The sequence below is a fragment of the Lipotes vexillifer genome, unplaced genomic scaffold (genome assembly GCF_000442215.2).
Source record: "Lipotes vexillifer unplaced genomic scaffold, Lipotes_vexillifer_v1.1 scaffold732, whole genome shotgun sequence".
NCBI lineage: Eukaryota > Metazoa > Chordata > Mammalia > Artiodactyla > Lipotidae > Lipotes > Lipotes vexillifer.
Genome location: NW_006792596.1, coordinates 4,017,033 through 4,038,314, shown reverse-complemented (window position 1 = coordinate 4,038,314; position 21,282 = coordinate 4,017,033). Strand labels below are relative to the sequence as shown.

At 35.9% G+C, this 21,282-nt stretch overlaps 1 pseudogene; it reads left to right on the top strand.

Annotated features, from left to right (window-relative positions):
• The first annotated feature begins 11,157 nt into the window (after positions 1–11,157).
• Positions 11,158–13,367, top strand: LOC103078595 (poly(A) polymerase beta pseudogene; annotated as a pseudogene).
• The last annotated feature ends 7,915 nt before the right edge of the window (positions 13,368–21,282 follow it).

The following is a 21,282-nucleotide window of genomic DNA, read 5'->3' as shown; positions in this document are numbered from 1 at the left end:
TAGAACTACTATATGACCCAGCAATCCCACTACTGGGCATATACCCTGAGAAAACCATAATTCAAAAAGAGTCATGTACCACAATGTTCACTGCAGCTCTATTTACAATAGCCAGGACATGGAAGTAACCTAAGTGTCCATCAACAGATGAATGGATAAAGAAGATGTGGTACATATATACAATGGAATATTACTCAGCCATAAAAAGAAATGAAATTGAGTTATTTGTAGTGAGGTGGATGGACCTAGAGTCTGTCATACAGAGTGAAGTAAGTCAGAAAGAGAAAAACAAATATCGTGTGCTAACACATATATATGGAATCTAAAAAACAAAACAAAAAAATGGTCACGAAGAACCTAAGGGCAAGACGGGAATAAAGATGTAGACCTATTAGAAAATGGACTTTAGGATATGGGGAGGGGGAAGCATAAGCTGGGACAAAGTGAGAGAGTGGCATGGACATACATACACTACCAAATGTAAAATAGCTAGCTAGTGGGAAGCAGCCACATAGCACAGGGAGATCAGCTTGGTGCCTTGTGACCACCTAGAGGGGTGGGATAGAGAGGGTGGGAGGGAGGGAAAAGCAAGAGGGAAGAGATATGGGGATATATGTATATGTATAGCTGATTCACTTTGTTATAAAGCAGAAACTAGCACACCATTGTAAAGCAATTATACTCCAATAAAGATGTTATAAAAAAGAAAAGAAAAGAAAGAGAAAAATAAATAAAGAAATAAATGTACTATGTCTTTTATGTCATTCGGACACCCTTGCCTCTGGGCCTTCTATCTCTACATTTTTCTTTCTGATTTTTCTCCAGTGAAAGAATACAGTGAGATTGTTATTTTTTGAGCCTTGCTTCAGGCACATGCACACAACGGAGTTGTGTGAAATTTATTCCCAGAGATCTAAGGGAAAGATACACTAGAAAGCAGGCTATTGTCACAGGATGTTGTGAAACCAGCTTGTTCTCTTTCTCTTCCTGACCCAAGAATGTGTGTAATCACAGCAATGTCTGTAGTTTGAGTCATAAGATGAGACATCAAGAGGACTCTCATATTTACTTTGGCACCTTTTCTGGAAGCTCTGCTTGTTCTTTATTCTATTGACATATTTACTGCTTGCTGTATATCACTGTATATTTTAATGTTTATTCTGTGTCCTAGAGATTTTAGGAGTCACATCCCAAGTTCTATCACTTTGTTATTGTACTAAAAATGCTTATCTTTTTACTGATATCTTTGTAGGTAAAACTGAGATTATGACAAATAATTCTCATACCAAATGTTGTGCACTCAGCCTTCACACTGTTTTAATGAAATTGAACAATTTCTAATAATTAAAAACAGGGAGATTTCATATGAAAAATGAAGGAGCTGCAAGCACCCAAAGCAACATTGACTCAAAGCTCAGTGGCAGCTGCCCTTCTTGAGAAAGCATATGCTGTCCTGTTCACTGTTACTCCTGCCCTTTCACTCCTTTATGCTACTTCCTGGTGGGGCCAGGCATTTGAGTTTATGACCATCAATGTGATGCATTTAGTCATTTCAGTACAGAGAACATTTTGCTTAATTAGGTTTGTTAAATTGCTTAATGGTCTTTGAGAACTACATAAAGATACTCAGTACCCACAGGGGACTGAGTATTTATGTAAAAGGGAATGGATAATGCAAAGAACCAGCTTTCTCCTTTTGCATTTCGTTTTTACTTCCCAAACAGAAACCTAGAAGTCAAGTACATCCTTGACACTCGCCTCTCCTCTTTGATGCTTCATATGTAACCCATCACAATATGCTGTTGATCTTTATGTTCTAAATATTTAATAAAAATTTCTCCAGTTTTCTTCATGTCCTTAAACCTAATGCAAATCATTTCTATCCCCTTTGATATTTCAATACTTCCCTAGCTGCTTTACTTGAACTTGAACACTGTGTTTAGTCTCCCTCCGTTTGTATGTGCTCCCCTTCAGTTTATTCTCAACACTTCAGCCGCAATGATCCTAGTATTATAAATGGAAGCCAGTTCATGTCAGTCCTCTGCTTAAAATTCTCCAATGCTCCGTAAATCATTCTGAGTAAAACAGATATAACATCAGCAACGAGGGGGATGTACATGGTTGGCCCCTAATTATTTCTCTGAACATGTCTCCTATTGCTCCTCTCTTTTTTCGTGTGCTCCAACCGCACCATCCTCTTTCTGTTCCTTGAACACACCAGCCATGCTCAAAGCTTTAATGCACTCTTCCCTCCTGCCTGGAATACTCTCCCTGGAATACTCACAGGACCTCTTCCCCAGCCATCTCCAGGCTTTATGCATCCATTTCTTTTCAGTTAGGACTTTACTAGCCACCCTCTAAAACTACAAATTCCCCAACCCCATAATTCCTTTCCTCCTTCCCCATTTTAATTTTCTCTTTAGCTTTTTCTGACATGTTTTACTGAGAAGGCCAAGTGTTTTTCTGTTTTGTTCACTGTTACATATCACCCAGAACTGTTCCTGGAACATAGACATGGCTCAAGGAATATTTCTTTGAGTTCACTTTAATAGAATGAAAGAATAATAGAGTGTAAATAAGCAAATGGTAAAATATAAATTCTTAACGTGGACCTAAGTAGATGTGGTTTTAAATTCCAGGCCCATCACTTTGAGACTGTAGGTAAGTGATGACCTAAACTTCAGTTTCCTTAGGAAAACAATTATAATATCTTTTAATAGGATCATTGTGATGACTAAGTGATGCTATCCTATAATAACCTTACCATAGCTCCCAGGATTTAGCAACTGCTCAAAACTGTTGGCAGTTTTAATTTACCTGTGGAGTTAATGTGAATATGGTTAGACTGATTTTGGGGTCTATTATCATGTGTTTTGTTAAGGTTACTAAACTGAGAAATGTAATCAGTTTCTAAAATACGTTGGCTTTTGAAAATTGTACAATACCAAACAATTTTTCTCAATTTCTGAAATATATGATTTTTTCTATGAATATATTTTTAAATAATATCTCTTGTTTTATTGAAGCTTTTATCCTATAAAATATCAGAATGATATGTGTTCCTCCATATAATCCTGTCAAGTTTTCTTGAGGTCAACCTTTACCTTTCTTTGAGCTTATTTTAATAGAATCTCATCATATAAACTTCAAGTCCTCTTGCACAGAATATTATGTTTCTTTAGTTTACCAAAAATAAAAGCTTTAGAATTTTGTTTAAATTGCTGTCTTCATTACAGTCTAATGTAAGATTAAAATGCATTTTTTTAAAAAGTTACAATTTCTTCATACATATTTAATTTATAAACTTAAAAATTATATGTATAGATAAAGATAAGGGTTAAGAAGGGAAAATTTAAAGAGCATTTGTTTCAATATAAGTAGTGATTATATAATTTGTATTATTTAAATTCTAGAATGAGGCAAATATATCTTTTTCAACACTAGTAAAAAAGTCATTTGTGCAGATATATTCTCTTATCTGCATAAAGAACATTATAAAACAAATATATAATTTTCATTATGTGCAAAACTGTACTAGTCTACTTTTATTGTCATAACCACAACAAATGTGCAAAATTCATGAAATATATCACTCTTAATGAGCAGATATTCCTTAGCTAATTTTTTTCTATTCTCAATGTTTTTTTTTAAATAAATTTATTTATTTTATTTATTTATTTTTGGCTGCGTTGGGGCTTGTTGCTCCATGTGGGCTCTCTCTAGCAGTGGCAAGCAGGGGCTACTCTTCGTTACAGTGGGCAGGCTTCTCACTGCAGTGGCTTCTCTTGTTGTGGAGCATGGGCTCTAGGCACGTGGGCTTCAGTAGTTGTGGCATGCAGGCTCACTAGTTGTGGCTTGCGAGCTCTAGGGCACAGTCTCAGTAGTTGTGGTGCATGGACTTAGTTGTTCCATGGCATGTGGGATCATCCTGGACCAGGGCACGAACCCATGTCCCCTGCATTGGCAGGTGGATTCTTAACCACTGCACCACCAGGGAAGCCCCTCTATTCTCAATCTTAAACGTGAATATTAAAACCAATTTGTTCTGAATAATGACCATTAATATAAAGAAAAATAAACAAATGTACAATGACAGACATTAAAATAAAATTTTAGAATTTTCTAGAATATAATAACTTGTATTTGATGTTTAAAATAACATCTCAACAATGGGTTATGGTTTTCTTTCTTGACTTTGGGCTGCACACAGGAGTGACCTATTTTCTCTTGCACCATCAATGAAGTTTTGAGGATGTCTGCTTTGATATGTTTTTCTTTGTATCTTTTTTTAATATAAACCAGAATTTTTAGTATCTTTTTATACTTTTGGCATCTTTCAAATAATCATCTTCCATTTTCTTTGATTTTTTCTTTACAAAAGGAAGCAAAAGAGGAAAATAGTTTCTGCTCCCTTTTTATATATACTATTTTCTGAGTTGGCATTTTCCTTTTCAGTTAGAACCTGTTACAACTAGTTCAATAGATCTTCAGCATCTTGGTTCTGGGGCAAGAATGAAGAATGGGGAATACAAAAGCTAGAACATGGAATGATTCCTAGGTAGAAAAATAACATAAATAAAGGCACAGCTGTCAGAAATTTTGGACACCTTAGGGTATTCTTCACTGACCTACATTACGTGTACTGGAGAGAACAAAGATTAGCATGGAATTATAGGTTAGAACCATACTGTGAATAGCCTTGTATAGGTTAGAGCTTATAGCAAACAAAAAAGAAATATTTTCCAGATGGGAGGGTAGGAAAAAGTATGCATAGGTTGGTAAATCTTTGAAAGGGATCAACATGACACTGCAAACTTAGATGTGTAAATTCTCGGTGTATGAAGGCAAAAACAGCAGAGGAATGCATAGACCATGACTCAGATTTTCCTTACAGAAAAAGATATCAACACACTAAGTTTTCTAGCATATCTATATTCAAATATAGATAGAATAATATATTACTGTGACTGGTTAATTGAGTTGTAGGAAAAATTAATTAGAATTCATTTAGTAACAACCCCAAAGTCTCATTGGCTGATGATGAAAAAAATGAATGTTTTCTCTCTTACCCATGAATTGGTGAGCAGCAGGGGTGGTGATTAGGTTCAGGTGTCCTCCAAGTGTCTTTGTTCTCCTTAGACCAATGGCTTCCCAGCACAAGCATTCTCAGAGCAGATGGCAGAACCACTACAGGGGCAAGTGGGAAAAGGTGATGCCTATTAAATGTTCATCTTGGTACTAGCACTTTGTCTCTTCTCCCCACATTCCATTGGCTAAAGCAAATCGTGTGGATACACCCAACTGCAATGGGGTAGGATTATATTCTCAGTTAATGGAGGTAACTAATGATGGGGAAGAAAGGAATAACTGTAAGGAAATAACAAACTTTCAGCCTGTTGGAGGGACAATTTGTGGTGAAACAATATTCTGTGTTATCAACTTTACAGGTTAATATTTCCATAAAAGCTAAAACCTAAGTACAATTATTAAGCCCCACCCAGAAAACATGTGTATCCTAATTTTCTATCTTTCTAGTTTCTTCCACCGAAAACTTCAAGTGTGATTTGACTAAGGTATGTTTCCTTTTGGTCTGGTATAAAAGCTTAGATTTAAGAAACAAACTTCTAGCTATTAAATTTCCAGAATTATTATTACTTTTTAAATCATGAGGACGTCTAAAATAGGTTAGGTACGTGGTCATGTATTCCACTTGCTTGTATGTCAGCCCTAATGGTGTCCCTTATATCAATGGTTTCCAAACAGTGGTGAGTAAACAAAAAGGAATTTCAAAATATCTTTATAAATATTTTAAGTGTTCATTATGGCCATGTTTAATATATGTATGCCTCATCACTTCGTTTTCAAGTGATTTATTAAAACTTCAAAAAAATTGGCATTCCAGAGAAATACATCCTCAAAAATAAAAGAACCATTGTTTTCGGCACATTTTTATACTTAAATATATGTTAGAACTATACTTAACAAGCAACTTATCTGGTATTGTGGTTTCTATCCAAACATATGTCGCTTTTTTCAGCACAGACATCTTACATTATGAATGCAATCTTACATTATGAATGCAATTTTTGTTCTCTTTTAGATAATTCTCCTCTAAAACCTTTAATAACATTTATTTTTATTAATAATAATATAAGCTTTAATAATGTATTTTCAAAGCTAAGCAAATTATAAATAAAAGAAGCCTACTTGAATTTCCCAAATGCAAATTATAATGTAATTGGATACATGGATCATCAGGCCATTCCATCACAAAAATGTCCTGTGATATTAAACAATAGACTGAAAAATTTCTCAGAGTCAACTTAAAGTTAAATATTATGTCTCTGTGGTCTTCTAATATCAAAACACAGTTGAAAAAAAGTAGAGTACATATCTACAACATGTCAACGTGTTCATCTTCACAGTAATCTGTATAATCATTTTGAACACTATAAAATATTAAAGAAAATTTTACAGTCTTCTGCTAATTTTTAAAAGGTAAGGGCTGTGTTTTATTATGGCTGAATACATAATGAATTCTCTCTCTCAACACATACACAATATTTAAAAGTTAAAAGTTACTATATAGAAGCATTTCACATATAGGTAAATAGTTATATAAATAAAATTACTAAACAAATAAATACTATTATACAAATAAAAATGCCCTGTAAATATTACTTTATACTATATATAATAAATATAATTTTATGTAAAATATTTATTATATTATAACTATATATTATTTTATATATCATATATGATCATATATAGAATATAATTAGATTATAAATATAATAAATATATTTTACATATTATAAAATATAAATACAATACATTTATTATAAAAGTACACTATAAATATTATTAAAGGGGCAGTAAAATGGTCTATTATTTGAGAGTAGCATATCTAGAACATATCTAAATACAAATGAAAATAACAAATAGTATTAAGATAAAGAAGATCACAATTTTTTGTTGTAGATAAATTCTGCAATCTTGACATTCTAATGGTTACTCCTAAATCGGTGAAGACAAAATCAACTCTGAATATTTACAAGGTTTCACAATAATACATTAGCTCAATTAAGGAAAATGTGAATTTTCACATTGACACCAAAATTAGTGACTATAAGGAACTTATTGTCTACTGTTTCTCATCTGGGTTTCCCCGGAAATCACCCCAAAGCAAAAAAGTGAACAAATACAAAATAATTGTGAAAAAATTTTTATTTAAGACATTTTCCTCCCCCAAATTTGCATGATAAATTCTTTCTAAAAACGTTTACTCATTCTTCAATTATCACATAATGTGAGGAGTTCCACTGCAATGAGAATATAGATATTTTATCACATTTAATAAAGACAAAAGTAAAATAGATTGATATTAATCATCATTATGCACAAAATTACTTATTTTCATTTATACTTATAAAAAACTCATACACTAGTGGGAATATTTTCTATTAATTTACCTCAAAGTTAATTTGAAACCTCTGGTTCTAGTAACTCACATTACCCATTTTATTTATTGGTGCTCTGACTTTCAATGGTTAGTTTGAGAAGGTAATTTTTTTAAATTCATTTTTAATGACATTTGGGTTGATGAACCTTTTTATTGTTTTTTGTTTCCACAAAGCAGCAAATTGTGAAAAAAAAAAGTGAATTTTTTAGCAAATTTGTACAGATTTGTTTAAAAAGTTAACAAACATGATGATAGTAACATTTATTTTTTAATAAATTAAACCTACTGGTTTCAAGTTGACTGATTGTGGCTAACATTCTGCTATTTAATAAAAGACAGTAGGAGTCCATTAAACAGTCCTATTAGGTATATCTATTTTTTATTACAGAGTATATATTTTACTACTATTATTTACTTATGTAACATGGTTTTGAAAGCTTGAAAACAACATTATTTTTTCTGCCAGCTTTATTTATTTTTATCTGCTACTCAAGAAGGATTTATATATTTTTTATTAGAGCTAAACAACAAAGCTTGATAGTGCTGAAACTTGTAGGTAGGAAGGCACACTAAAAATCCCTATACCTCACCCTTGATCACTCATGACTCTTAAAAGCCTATTTACTCGAAATTATTAATAAAGGCTAAAACTGAATAAGATCTCTCATTTGTGTGAGTCTGATTTGACAGTCTGATCCTTCATGTTAACTCATGCTTAGCAAGTGTTTTGTGGGATTGGCATGAAATTTATTTCCTAATGATGAAGTGTACACAGAAGGAGACTTGCTTCCTTGTCCATTTCTAGCTAAAGTGGAGAAGATACTGTTTTTAAGAAAATCCATAAAACTTTTTTGACAGTTTTTTTAGTTTTATGCTCTCTTCAGATCTCTTTAGAAAGTTTCCAACTAAGGTAACATTTTGGAAGCATAGAGATGTCTATGATTTAGGTAATAAAATCAATTGGTTTGTTTGTTTTCAGTTTAACTAAAATGTACCATGAGATATTTGGTTTAAAAATTCATTATGAATCTATATGCTCATTGCAAAATTAATCAGACAGAGGTGAGTTTTCTCTAGGAAGCTTTGCTCTTGTTTGTTTTCTTGTGCTTATTTTATTTTACTTATTTTTGGCTGCGTTGGGTCTTAGTTGTGGCATGAGTGATCTTCGTTGAGGCATGCAAGATCTTTAATTGCGGTGCGCAGGCTTCTCTCTCATTGTGGTGTTCGGGTTTTTTTCTCTCTAGTTGTGGCGCACAGGCTTCAGGGCACGTGGGCTCTATAGTTTGCAGCACGTGGGCTCTAGTTGAGGCTTCTGGGGCCAGTGGTTGTGGTGCACGAGCTTAGTTGCCCCGTGGCATGTGGGATGTTAGTTCCCCCACCAGGGACTGAATCCACGTCCCCTGCATTGGAAGGTGGATTCTTTACCACTGGACCACCAGGGAAGTCCCTCTTGTGCTTATTTTAATTTCAGTGTAAATGCAGGGTCTCTGTTGTTGAAAATGTGCACTCTTAGCACACTCGGTACACGTATTCCCTGTATTCAAGTGCCCCTCAGGAATACTGGGCAGCTGCCTTCCCTTTATTGGTTCTGCAACTTCTCTGGGCTTTCCTCCCACCTGACGTACTTTCACTGCATATCTATTTATATAATTATTGCCATTTGAAAAAGGACAACTTCCATTTATTCTATTTGCTTGGATCTCATACCTACATCCCAAAATGAGAAATCTAAATGTCTAATATATTTGTAAATTGTTATCAATGATCTAAAAATATGCAGTGTGGTGTAAAAGGAAGATAACTGTTTATGAAAAATAAAATACGTGGTATAGAGTACAAGATATGACACTCACTTCAGAAATAATTGCAAGCTACAAATTTCAGGGAGATGTTTTCCTGGATAAATGAGAGGATAAAAATCATATTTTTAAATCAGTCATTGTTATTAAGCTACCTACTTCTGAAGAAGATGCAAATACATAACTAAATAAATGATACAAGTGACAGGAATTACAGGTACTGGTTTAAAACAGTGGGTCAGGTATTGTGACCAAGTGAGGCCATTTATTCAGTATACTCAGATGGTCTGTCAACTACCATGAAAATTTAACCAGATAGTTTTTCAAGCTCAAGTTTTCTAATGCCATTTTAAAATAATGAGTGACAATTTAAGGAAATGTTACTGGTAAAGTTTTTACTTCTCTCAGTTACCAAATGCATTTTGACTTTGTAATCAGTACTCTGAGAGATTGCTTTTCTCTTTTCTTTGAGATGAGCCAGATGGTGGCATTATTTTCATTCGAAATGTAGCTTTGAACTTTATTATCTAAATATTTTGGTTATTTCTGTCACAGTGGATTTTTAGTGGTGTTTTCATGCCAATTTCCATTCCCACAAATTTGTCAAACGTCTATTCTAGTTTGGACATGTTGCTAAGGAATAGGGATAAAAAGATGAATGCTGCCTACCCTTGAAAAACATATTTTGCTCCAGGAGGCAAATCATGCAAACAAATAATTAAAATTATAATTTTTATATTCTTCTCTAGAAATACACAGAAACTACAAAACTGTTACAAATAACAGCAATTACCTCCATCTATTTCTGTCAGGGAAATAAGGTAAAGCATAAAGGGAAAGTGACACCTGACTTGGATTCTAAGGAATAGGTGTTTACTGAGCAAAGGTAAAGGATATTTTGGACAGAAGAGAAAGTCTGTGTAGCCTTGGAGGGAAGCTAGAATGCTGAGCTGTGAGTTTACCTGTAGAAAAGTATTTTGAAAAATGAGCAAAAACAACTGTGAATATAATATCAAGTGAACAAGGTCAAATAGATGTCAGAGAACAAACACATCAGAGCTGAGTTGATGGAACAATTTTGGGGGTAAACTATGAGTCTGGGTCAATGGCAGAAGTGTGGATCCCCTGTAACCACTTACTTTTGGGTTAGAGCCTAGGAATAGAGCAGGAACAGTTGCTAGACTCTGGCAGAAGGACCAAACCCTTAGACTGTGGGGTTATTTAGACCACATGATTAAGAAATCATCATCCCTTCCCTGGCCTGATTAGAATTGGGATTGAACAGCACTCCAGTGGGCAGGCCCTTGGCTCCAGTGCTGATCTCCCAGCTCAGCATGCATAGTCGGAGGAACTAGGTATGCTGAGCATACATAGTTGTATGTATGCATGCTCAGTGTGGGCAACCATCATGGTGTAATCTGGAGGCTAGGTTCCAAGCCTTGTCTTGCATCTGCATAACATGTCAGGCCAGTTTTAGATCCTCCATCTCAGCCTCATCCAGGCGTGGCTCCCTTAGAACAATGGTTGGCCTCCGTGGACCAACCTGCAGAGAATCCACTTTGGAAAAGTTAACCCTTAGTTCCTACATATCCCAAGTGTGTAGAACACATCGTGGCATAAGAGAACCTCTGCATACTTTCATTAGTATTTCCTAATTATACCCAGGTAGTTTGTGGCGTAGCTAGCATTTAAAATCAGGCCTGCTAGAACGCAGCGGCGAGGGCCCCGGCACCGTGTTGGGGCCGAGGGGATGGCGGAGAGGCGCTTGAAGTGGCGGGAGCGGGTCGGACCTGGGCTGGTAGGAGCCCCGCCCCCTCCCGCCTCAGTGGATCATGACCCGGGCTGCGGCTGCGCAGGTCGCGGTGGCGCGGACGCGGCGTGGCGGGGCCAGCGCTAGAGGTGATGCTGTTTCCAGTGACCACCCCGGGATCACAGCAGACCCCGCCGCCGCCCAAGCACTATGGCATCCCCTCCCCCATCAGTTTAGCAGCCCCCAGGGAGACTGACTGCGTACTCACCCAGAAATTAATTGAAACCCTTTGGGGTTTTTGAAGAGGAAGAGTAACTGTAGCTCAGGATTTTAATTTTGGAGAAATTAAATAATCTGGTAAAGGAATGGATACGAGAAATCAGTGAAAGCAAGAGTCTTCCACAAGCTGTAATTGAAAATGTTGGAGGGAAAATCTTTACATTCGGTTCTTATAGATTAGGGGTGCATACGAAGGGTGCAGATATTGACACGTTGTGCGTGGCACCAAGACGTGTTGATCGAAGCTACTTTTTCACCTACTTCTATGATAAATTGAAACTACATGAAGAAGTAAAGGTTTTAAGGGCTGTTGAGGAGGCATTTGTACCAGTTATCAAACTGTGTTTTAGTGGGATAGAGATTGATATTTTGTTTGCAAGATTAGCACTGCTGACTATTCTGGAAGATTTGGACCTAAGAGATGACAGTCTGCTTAAAAATTTAGATATTAGATGCAATAATAAGTCTTAATGGTTGCTGGGTAACTGATGAGATTTTACATCTGGTACCAAACATCGACAACTTCAGATTAACTCTGAGCGCCAACAAATTGTGGGCCAAATGCCACAATATCTATTACAATATATTAGGTTTCCTAGGAGGTGTTTCCTGGGCGATGCTAGGAGCAAGAACTTGCCAGCTTTATCCAAATGCAATAGCATCAACTCTTGTATGTAAATTTTTCTTGGTGCTTTCTGAATGGGAATGGCCAAATCCAGTGCTACTGAAAGAGCCTGAAAAAACGAAATCTTAATTTGCCTATCTGGGACCCGAGAGTAAATCCCAGTGGTAGGTACCATGTCATGCCTATAATTACACCAGCATACCCACAGAAGAACTCCACTTACCACGTGTCTGTTTCAACAAGGATGGTCATGATTGAGGAGTGTAAGCAAGGGCTTGCTATCACACATGAGATTTTGCTGAGTAACGCAGAGCGGTCCAAACTTTTTGAAGCTCCCAGCTTCTTTCAAAAGTACAAGCATTATATTATACTTCTAGCAAGTGCACCAACAGAAAAACAACATCTAAAATGGGCAGGCTTGGTGGAATCAAAACTCCGAATCCTGGCTGGAAGCTTGGAGAAGAATGAATTTATTACACTGGCACATGTGAATCCTCAGTCGTTTCCAGCACCCACGGAAAATCCTGACAAGGAAGAATTTCGTACAGTGGGGGTGATTGGGTTAGTGTTAAAAAACCCAGAAAAGTCTGAAGTTCTCAGTATTGATCTCACCTATGATATCCAGTCTTTCACAGATACAGTTTATAGGCAAGCGATAAATAGTAAGATGTTTGAGATGGATATGAAAATTGCTGCAATGCATTTGAGAAGAAAGGAACTTCATCAACTACTACCTAATCACGTGCTTCAGAAAAAGAAAACACACTCGACGGAAGGTGTCAGATTAACAGCTTTGGATGATGGCAGCCTCGACCTGTCTGTAGACAGTGAAGACAGCACATCTGTGTCTTCACTTCCTGGCTCTATGAAGACTGGCCCAGTGACTGGCAGTGCTCAGGGTAGAAGCAGTCCTGCCCCAGCTGTGATGGCAGCATCTGTGACCAGCGTACAGGTTCCCAAAGTTTCCTTTTGCAACAAGCAAATCCCAGTGACAGCTCAGGGGTGCGTCCAGCAAAAGCATCCCTCAGACTGCCCCACAACCAACTATTTCTCCACCACCGAAGCCCATGGTCACCAGAGTTGTTTTCTCAACATGTGTGGTCAACCATCCACCCAGGCCTTCAGGGAGCACAGCAGCAAAAAATCCTATCACAGGAGTCCAGAGGATATTGTCACGTTACAAAGAAGAAAGGACCAAGGAAACCAGAACAGAAGATGAACTTGTCTCATCAAGAGACAACCGTGACTCAGTTGGAAACTAGTCAGACAGCAGCTTCTCTGTTGGCCTCACGGGGAACATCCAGTGCAGACCTTCTCAGTACCCCTGCTCTCCCTGAAAATCTTATTTCTGTCATCAAGAGTTCAATGAAACAGATTGAACTGAGAAACACAACCTCAAGCATCCATAGACAGTATCTGCCAACTGAGCCTGCTGTCTTCAAATGCTAAAGGAGGAGGATGAAGGGTACCAAACTAGATATGGTTCAAAATAGAATTGTTAGGCTTATTTGATGACTTCCTTTATTGGGCTAATTTTGATCAGAAGTCCAGGTTAGTATGTGAAGCTAGAAGTACTGTTATTAATGTGTCAGATTATTTATGTGTCAGCAACAGTGACGCTAACTATTTCAAAGGACTCCTGCCCTTTAAGAGGAAAAAAACCCTCCAGCTATATTTGTACCCATGACTGATATGGGACTGGGTTGATGTTTGATGCATTGTTGGGGAAAGTTTGCAATACAAACTGGTATCAGGAAAAAAATAAAATCAGGCCTGCTAGACTTTTCAGCACACATCTTTAAATACTATGCCATGATGACATCAGTCACTATATATTCATTCATGCTGAGCTTTATCACTAGTCAGTACAGGAAGAACAAGGATAAATAAGGTAATGTCTTTTTTCTGCTGTTTCTTTACGCAGTAGGACTAAATATACCAAGCAGCAGAAGAAAGGGATTATTTATCCTTTCTGTTGCAGTAAATAAATGGAGGAATCACATACAACACATTTTATAAATGTGTTGACTAAACGTAATATTCAAAATCAAAAATTATAAAATATTCTGAACATAGTTTTGAAATAAAATATATTTATTATAGCACAGTTGCTGAAAATTGTGTCTGCCTTTCTATTCATTCTTCTGGTTACAAAACTTACACACATAGCCGTGTTAATTAGCCTATGATTGTGGGCATAGGACTAAGTCAGGTGATCTAAGATCTTCCCCAGCATATTTCTAAGCATGTATGATAGAAACCAACCTTTTTCTAATGCTCTTCGACTATAAACCTATGGTTCTAGGAAAGTGCTTCCACAACCATTCAGAGTATCTTTATCATGCTTGGAGAATTAAGTGATACGACAGGGAAGTAAAGACAAAAGGGAAATAGAAGCATAGTAGAGAAACCTTGGTTCCAGTAGTGACATTGGGTCAGTTTCCTACATGCTCCTTTGAAGTATGCTAATCAACAAGCCTCATACTGTAGTTGAGGGTTTTTTCCCCACTTGTAACTCTATTCTTGACCAGTACAAATATATTTTTTGGAATTTCTGGGCTAAAACTTGAAGAAAAAAAAAAAGAAGACTAAATGCAGTGGGCATGAAGTGATTATTGAACAAAGTGTCAGAAGTTGTACCTAGGGGGATTATCTGACAGAGTTCATGCAATTAGGAGACATTTTCAGTTCAGAACCACCCTGGGAGTTATTTCCCCAAATAATTCCCAAAGCATTACAACTAGTCTATTAATGCAATGGAGGAGATGAGAGTGCACAGGATAGACTCCATTTCTGGACACAGGATATTCAAAGCATGCTGGAGGCTGTGGGTGCTTTTACAACATGTGTGACTGAAAACAGAGATAGCTAAAATAGTGGAAATACATTTTACATAAACTTTGAACTAAGCTTACAATTTCTCTTTCTTTGTTATTAAAGGGAATATTGCCAAGTGAAGTGGAGTAGACCAAGATTATCATAAAACAGAAATTATAAGTGAATCAGAACCTCTGACTAAAATAGTGGAGTAAAGATGAATGTGGAATTTAGGATTTTACTCAAGTTTCTGGACTTGGTGACTGGTTACATTCTGAGCACATCAGCCAAGATAAGAAATGGATAGAAAGAACATATTTTGTTGCGAAAGTGACTGGTTCCATTTGTGGTATTTTGAGCTAATTTTGATTACTAATAAAATGCATTCATTTGGATACACTCGTATGTGTCAATCCAAAGCTGGACAAAGAATCACAACTAAGCTTTATGATTACCGGAGCATATAGTATAAAAGAAATAACTTAAGTCCTACCAAGCCTTAGAGAAGCATGGAAATACAGGGAAGACATAGGTTTCTACGTTAGGAAAACACAATATGCTGAGACCTCTGTATACATTTTAGATGATTAAATTCTCATCATTTTTAAATATTCTTGATTTTCTACTATTGTCTATAATTTGTATCTTAATGTGTTCTGAAACATAACAAACCCAAACATAATGCTTCATCTATAAAAACCACTACTGGGGCTTCCCTGGTGGCGCAGTGGTTGGGAGTCCGCCTGCCGATGCAGGGGACGCAGTTTCGTGCCCCGGTCTGGGAAGATCCCACATGCCGCAGAGCGGCTGGGCCCGTGAGCCATGGTCGCTGAGCCTGCATGTCCGGGGGCTGTGCTCCGCAGTGGGAGAGGCCAATGCTTTGTACTTATTAGTTGAAATCTGTCTACCCGGTTCATGTATCAATCTTTGAATATATCTGAAAAAACTGAAACACTATAAAGGCAAATAAATTAAATAGACTGAACCCTCAAAAAATGAGAATTTGGTAAATTTTGATTCCATTTTAACTTTAATATATACATATGCATATAGATACAAATACGCAGATAAATAATCCATATTTATTCAATATGTAGATATATACTATGTATTTATAATACATCTATGTATACAAACACTAGACAGAACTAATACATACTGTAATCCTGTTACTAATATTAAATCTTAGACCAAGATATTAAAAAGACAACACAGTTAGGAAGCTACTGAAATTCTTTCTGTTCTGAGTAATTCTGTATCCCAGTCTGGTTTTGTTATTGTTCATGGTCTTGACACTTTTCTCATCCCAGATGACACTGGCTGTTACCATTTCTCTTCTGGTTTATTGCAGTCGCTTCTACTATCCTCCCTAACACCAGTCTTTCTTTGGCTTAGAAACTTTCTCCATTTAACTGAGAAAGAAATTGCCTAAAACATAAATCTGACCATGTAGTTATAAAATCTAACTCGTTAACAATGTTCCATTCCCTCAGAGAGGGAAAAGAGTGAACATTTGGTAAGTAACTGCCGTGTGGGAGGAATACAGAGGAGTCTTGCAGGGATTAACTGAACTTCATTGCCTCATTTCGCTGAAGTTATGGAAGAACAAATGTAAACAACAGGCAAGCATGGAAACAGAAACATCTGTAAATAAAATATATTTTGTGTGTGTTTATAAACCAGATGTTCGGAATGCTTCATTAAAAAAATATATTTGAAGATGAGTCAAATGGTGTTAAAATCACAGGAACTCTGGTAAATTGTATGGATCTCTCTCAGGATAAACTTTCCATTTTTTGCTCTGTCTTAAATCTCTTCTCTTTCTTACTGACTTTACACTGTAGATTATCTGTTCTCCCTCTTGTATATTTATCTCCCTTCCCTTTCAACAGGATAACTCTTCTTCAAGGTAAATTCATTTTGCTCTTTCTAAAATTTTTAAAAATAAAATAGATGATGGATAGATAGATAGATAGATCGATCTTACACTTGAACTATCATGGTCTTGAAGCTACTGCAATCTCTCTCCTTCCTTTCAAAACCAGGAATCCATAATGTTATGTTCATTCTCCAATCTCCCATTAGTTCTTTAAGCCACTCCTTTCTAGCTTATACCATAACATGCTTCTGGAAATGGGAAGTCTTGCTAAACCCAGTGGATATTTTGACTGCCTCATCTTACTTAGCTTCTCAGAAGCACTCAAACCTGTCCAGAGCTCCCTATATTTTGAAGTTTTTCTCTTGGATCTATGACGCAAACTTTTCTTGGCCTTCATAACTATTTTACTTCTATTGAATGATGACATTCTGCAAGTCTCAGCCTAGCCTGCGACTCTTCAACTAATATTTTTATGTACATCTCTCTATAGACAAATCACAAACTGAAGTTTAATCTAGATCAGTCCAGCCTCCACAGAATGTTCCATTATCATGGGATTGTTTTATATCTGTACAGACCAAAACTGTAGTCACTAGCTACATGTGGCTATTGAGTACTTGAAATGTGGTGAGACTGATTTTTTTCATTTTATTTAAATAGCTAGAGGCTACTGATTGGATGTATTTTGTCTTACCTCTTGGAATCACTGAAAACTACCTATTACTAACGAAGCAAGACTGAATTTTCCTTCTATCTGCATTTCTTCCATATTCTGCCACTTGTCTAGTTACATAAATTGAAAATCCAAGTCATCATAGACATTGACCTCTTGTATTTCCCTATAGATATGCCTTTCTAAATATCTCTCAAATCAGTCCACTTCCCCCATATTTACCACCCAGTAGCCACCCAGTCTAAACCACCGGTATTTCTGCGTGTTTTGGCAGCAACAGCTTCTCTTATTCTTCTCTAAATCCTTCTCTAGACAGCCACTTTAAGCTTGATGAAATCAAATCTGCTTGTACTCATTTGCTCTGTCCTCACCCCTACATACCCAATTTGAAACTTTCCGAAAGTTATATTTGCTGTAATGTGAATAAAGAACACCTTAAAACGGCCTGTGGAGCCCTACATTTCCTGACCACCTCTATCCCACTGGCGTCTTCCCTAATCATGCTTTCCCTTGCTCAATGCCTAGGCAATGCTAAATATACAATTATTTTCAATATCTGTATACCCTTTGCTAGCTTATAGAGCACGTTTGTAAAACTTATCAAATTTAATGTCCACATTCTCCCAAACGTCCCCTATTATAGCCACGCAGTTTTGTTTTGTTTTCAGCTCCTTGAACATACCATACTGCCTTCAATCACAGGGTTCTGGCATTAATTTTCCTCTTTTTCATTGCATCTATCCTTATGTAGCAAATTCCTTCTAATCTACCTTCATTTTTTCATCAATTTTTCAAGAATCTAATGAAGTTTAAGTTTTGGAGACTCTCACTTGCATGGGCTACTTCTAAGATGCCCTGTGCCTGATTTGAATTATTTTCCTTAAAGTGGGACTGCAACATTGTGTAAGATTTGAGTCATAATAAACCTGGATCCAACAATGGCCACAATATACAATAACTTTACTTCTAAACTTTTTTTAAAAGCCTGATGATTGCTCATTCTGATAATGAATTGGGAGGGGTTCCAGTAACCTAGTCTTTAAATTTACAAGTTTGTGTAGAACTCTTTTTGTGTAGCAGGTTAGATGAAGAAACTGGATTTTGACGTTAAGATATTGGGCAAATTGGGTGAAATGGATGGATGTGGTCAAAAAGTATAAACTTCCAGTTATAAGATAAATAAGTCCTGGGGATGTAATACACAGCCTCCTGACTTATTATTTGTTGAGTTAAATTGAATATATCTCCCAGAATTCTAAAATGTGAGTGTCTATTTTAATGTGGTTATAAATAACATTTTAAAATTAAACCTATATTTATTAACATTGCATTAAGGAGTATTTAAACAATTAGCATATTCAATGAGTCTTCTTATACAACAGTGGAGATTTGCTTAAGAAAGCTAAGAATCCTTAAATCTCTATAATTACGTATTTCAGAATTTAAAATTACATTCCATTTAAGCATTTCAAAGAACACAGTAAGCAATGATGCTTTGCAAAGTATACACCTTTAAATAAGTCAAATTACAAGAAATAAAACAAGATCATAGATAATATTAGGAAGAAATTGGAAAGACAGATATGAATATTGTAGTCATTGTTTTTCATGTAATCTTGTCACTGAGGATGTACAAATGCTTTTCTCCCCCTTAGTTTAAAAGGAAAAAATAAGATGGGGGATTTCCCTAAGGTCAGTATGTGAGAGAGGATCATATTGGATTTATTTGTAAAAAGTAGAAAAGATACATTCTATACCTGTTCAGTATTTCATATTGCCTTAAGTTACAGAACTTTTTTTCCCTTTGGAAGGAAAAATAGGTTTTATTTGGCAAAAAAAAAAAGAAAACAAAACTTTTTTGTAAAAATAACTCAAATGTCAAGAAAATGATGAGAAGGAAATTGTTTAGGAAACTGCAAAAAGAAAGCATCAACATAAAACCTGAATAAGTTTTTAAAATGTCATAAAACTTTAAATTAATGCATATGTGGAGGTTCTACTAAGTTTTATCTCACTCTTTATATACATAAAAATTAATTTTAGAGTCAAGTCTTGGTCAATGTTTCATTATTAACTTTATTATTTGCCTTCAGGATATTTGTGTAGTTGTTTTCTCATTCAGTTTTTACTAATATATACATTTATTACCTTATTAGTACCTTATTAAATGAAATATTTGAAATTTGATTTGTTGAATTTGAGACAATATGGATAATAAACCTTGCCAGAGCTTTCATTTGGCACACTTCCCTGGTTTATTTTTAGGTTCAAATGAGGCAAAATATGTTAATAACATTTGTGAAATACAATAGAAAGCTTTTTTGAGAAATTTGTTTTATTATGTTAAGCCTGAATATGTAAATTTTAAATTTAAATTGCACAGTGTTCATTGCATCAGTGGTCATTATGTCTAAATTGTTTTTAAAGAATATATAATATTAAATAAAAATTTTTCATGATATTACTTTATTTTTTCCAAAAGATTAGTAAACTAATGGGGATTTTTTGTGAAAATATTAGAAATTTAAATATTTTTAATTTTTTTCAAAAGATAAGATACAGGTAAGATACAATAAGAGACAAAAGATAAGAATATAAATAAGTTCAACATTAAATGACCTTCCTAATAAGGTTTCCTATTCTTAATTTTCCCCAATCTATTATTCTAGGTCTTTCTTGTTTGCCTATATTTTCTTTCTTTTCTTTTTTTTTTGCGGTACGTGGGCCTCTCACTGTTGTGGCCTCTCCCGTTGCGGAGCACAGGCTCCGGACGTGCAGGCTTAGCGGCCATGACTCACGGGCTCAGCCGCTCCGCGGAATGTGGGATCTTCCCGGACCGGGGCACGAACCCGTATCCCCTGCATCGGCAAGTGGACTCTCAACCACTGCGTCACCAGGGAAGCCCTGAGTAAACATTTTTTTAAATGCATGAGCCAGGACCCCAAACTGCAAAGTAGAAGGACTTATAGGTACCTGCCCTGTGAGCCTGGAGATCAGCAACATATTGTATGGACTGCAATAATGCCTATAGCTCTGTGCTGATCACTGGGGAAACTATCTGCTGCTTTACTTCTACCTTCTAAATCTGGCACAAATCCGTCTTGTGACCAAACCTAACCCAGAAACATACAAGAAACGGAAAACTAGGGAATATGTTTCCAACTTAGCTTCCATTTATCATAAAACAATTTAGAGTGCCTTGCAAAACCTCACTATTCTATATTACTATACGATTATGATTCTGTGCTTACAAAATTATACTGGCAAAGAAATATTCTCTCAGGTTCTGCGTATTAACGTATTCTTATGCTACAGACACAGTATGAACACATGCTCAGCCCATTTAAAATCGTGGCAGGAATAAAACAATGTTTTTCATTTTAGTCTTGGAGGACAAGAATCATTGACACAGATAGAAAATCAAACAATATCTTTCTATTTCATTAATTAAAGGCTTTATTTGCTTTAATACTAATTTTAAATTATCTGTAATTTTAAATAATATAAGCCTACAGGCTCTTTAAGCTTTAAGGCTGTTAAGTTCAGCAAGAGAACTTTGCTAAGAAAGTTTGCTTGCCAAGCAATTTTTCACCAGTTCTCACTGCTATCTAAATGTAGTTCCTGTTTCAGTGTTTGACCTAAATGTATTTTCTTTAAACAGAAAGAACCTAAAGAACAAGGCCTCAGGGACATGGTACTACCTGAGTCATTCACTCTGAGCCGAAGAAAACATAAATACATTCTTTCTAAGGTAGTGGGGTTTTGTGAGGCATTGTAAATTGTTTTGTGATAGATGAACCCTAGGAAAACGCATCAACTCTGTTAAAACAATCAAGGAAACAATATTCGAGTAAAGAAATACACCCCAGGGTACTCAGGGATATTATGTTATGAAGCTAGGGGTGTTGACCCTTCTATCAATGGCACAACTGAAACCACAGTTAAAATACTGTACATGGTGCCAAAGAACATGAAAGATGCCAAACCCTTACTTA